Consider the following 2998-nt stretch of genomic DNA (forward strand, 5'->3'; position numbering starts at 1 on the left):
TTCCTAGCTCGATGGGCCCATGATGCCTCAGGCCACCAGGGCAGAGATGCCACCTATAAGTGGGCACGAGACCGAGGGGTGGATCTAACCATGGACAGTATTTCTCGGGTTATCCATGACTGTGAGACGTGTGCTGCCATCAAGCAGGCCAAGCGACTGAAGCCCCTCTGGTACGGTGGGCGGTGGTCCAAGTACAAGTATGGGGAGGCCTGGCAGATTGACTACATCACACTGCCCCAGACACGCCAGGGCAAGCGCTACGTGCTGACCATGGTGGAGGCCACCACTGGATGGTTGGAAACCTACCCTGTGTCTTATGCTACAGCCCGGAACACCATCCTGGGCCTGGAAAAGCAAGTTCTGTGGAGACATGGCACCCCTGAGAGGATCGAGTCAGACAATGGGACTCATTTCAAGAACAGCCTTATCAACACCTGGGCTAGGGAACATGGCATTGAGTGGGTGTACCATATCCCCTACCATGCACCAGCTGCAGGAAAAGTGGAGAGGTACAATGGACTACTAAAAACCCAGTTGAAAGCTTTGGGTGGGGGATCTTTCAAGAATTGGGAGCAGCATCTGGCAAAGGCCACCTGGTTAGTTAACACCCGAGGTTCCACCAACCGAGCAGGTCCTGCCCAGTCCGAGTCCTTGAATGTAATAGAAGGGGACAAAGTCCCAGTGGTACATATCAGAGGTTTGTTAGGGAAGACTGTGTGGATCAATTCTGCCTCGAGTACAGACAAACCCATTCGTGGGGTTGTCTTTGCTCAGGGACCAGGTTGCACGTGGTGGATAATGCAAAAAGATGGAAGAACATGATGTGTACCTCAGGGAGACCTGATTGTTGGATAAAACCTGTATAAATATCACTGTTTCCTGAATGTTATTACCATTGTCTGTGTATAGTTGTATAATGGATGTATCATGTATGTACTTGTAGAGTTAGAATTTATATTAGTTTTAGTAGTAAGCAGACGATATGGGGATAAGGGGTGGAATGTCCTGGGTTGACTATATGATGCTTTTATCCCCAATCGTCTCATTCTGTTTATGTTGAATAATAATAAGTTTTGTACCTTTAAGAGTGTTACAGAGAGTGAAGGGGGAGAGAGAAGAAGCGCACAGTTTGTTTTCAGACACTGCACTCACTCCTCCACATTCCTGCTCCTGACTGTGTTGTCTGCGGACAGACAGTGGGACAGAGAGCTCTTCTTTTGCTTTTTAGTTAGTGTTAGCTAGCTGAGGCAAAGAAGTTCCCTGGACTGTTTTTTTTTTTCCTTTTCTTTGGACCTCTTGGAACTGCTCTGGACTGAACACCCAGGAGAGCACCGGCAGCTGCAGCTGTGGCCCACCGGGCCGGCCCTGGCCTGCGACAATTCCAGCACTGAGAGACTGATCAGAGACTGAGTGAGCTGCTGCTTGAACCCGGGGTTTTTCTCAGTTTGTCATCTCTTTTAGAGTGGCAAGGGGTCTCATTGTTTTGATACTGTTTTGGTCTTATTGTTTAATAAACAGGGGTTTTTTTCCACCTTTCTCCAAGGAGGTATTTTTCTTTCCTCCCGGACCAGTTGAGGGGGGAGGGGCCGATTGGATCTGCTTTTCCCACCGGAGCTCCTTTGGGGGGATTCTTCCCCAAACTTGCTCTAAACCTGGACAAGGGTCATGGTCTCTGTCCTTGTGACGGTTGTGAGGTAAATGGGGGAAACTTCAGACCACCTCTCACAAGTTTGCCTTATCTCTTCCTCAACAATCCCCCCTCTGGGAGATATCTTCTGTTATTGGGCCATTGTCACTGCATGACTGATAAAACTTTCATCATCCCATTGTGAGATGCTCTGGCCTGAGGGAGGAGCCGAGCACTCCTACCTGGATATAATTTGACATTTGCAAGAAGAGAGATAGCCTTTTCCCACTGGATTCCCAGAGGAGCAGCTTTCTTTTCCACTGCATTTCCAGGGGAAGTCCAGGCCCATCTACACCACCACTGGACCTTCAGAGGAAAACTCCACCCTTCTACAAGATCTCTGCTTCAACAGAACCACACCTGTCACTCCAGGAGCACTGCTGCAGCCACCATTTAATAGGACTGCTACCACCACTGTGACCCACTGGGTGTCAGGTCATATTCTGACTCTGTCAGTGGGGTTTTTTGTTTGTACTATTGCATTTGTAATTTTAGTTTTCCTAGTAAAGAACTGTTATTCTTATTCCCATATCTTTGCTTGAGAGCTTTTTAATTTCAAAATTATAATATTTCAGAGGGAGAGAGTTTACATGTTCCATTTCACAGGAAGCTCCTGCCTTCCTTAGCAGACACCTGTCTTTTCAAACCAAGAGAGAATGTCATCCATATAATGTAGGATGATGGCATCTGGGAAGGTCCTTTGGTTGGGAGATAGGACATGGGCCATGTACCACTGGCATATAGAGGGTGAGTTTTTCATTCTTTGGGGGAGGATTCACCAGTGGTGCCGGTTCAGATGTGCCTGTTCAGGGAGGGAATGGAAAAAGCGAATCTGGGAGCTTCTCAGAGATAGAGAGGGATGTTTAAAAAGTGGCCTTTGATATCTATGACCACCAGTCTCCAATCATGGGGAAGCATGAAGGGAGAGAGAAGGCCAGACTACAATGACCTTGTTAATTTTACAAAGGTCATAGAGGAGCCTCCACCTGTCCTTGCCAGGTGTTTTAAGAACATAGACAGGGGAGTTCCAAGGGCTGTTGGTAGGTACAATGTGTCCCTTGGAGAGCTGCTCCTCCAGGAGGAGCTCGAGAGTATGTAATTTCTCTGTTGAGAGGGGCCATATATTCACCCACGGTGGGGTGTCAGTCTTCCACGTGAGTCGTGAGGTGGTGCCCTCTGCAATGGCCCCAACTAGAAATCCTGGGATGGAGGTGGAATATCAAGTCAAGCTCCCCATTGGGACAACAGGTCCCTGGCCCAAAGGGTGATGGGTGCCCTGACTACAAATGGCCTGATGGTGGCAGTTTGGCC

Source organism: Zonotrichia albicollis, chromosome 31 (assembly GCF_047830755.1).
Source record: "Zonotrichia albicollis isolate bZonAlb1 chromosome 31, bZonAlb1.hap1, whole genome shotgun sequence".
In the NCBI taxonomy this organism is placed as follows: Eukaryota; Metazoa; Chordata; class Aves; order Passeriformes; family Passerellidae; genus Zonotrichia; species Zonotrichia albicollis.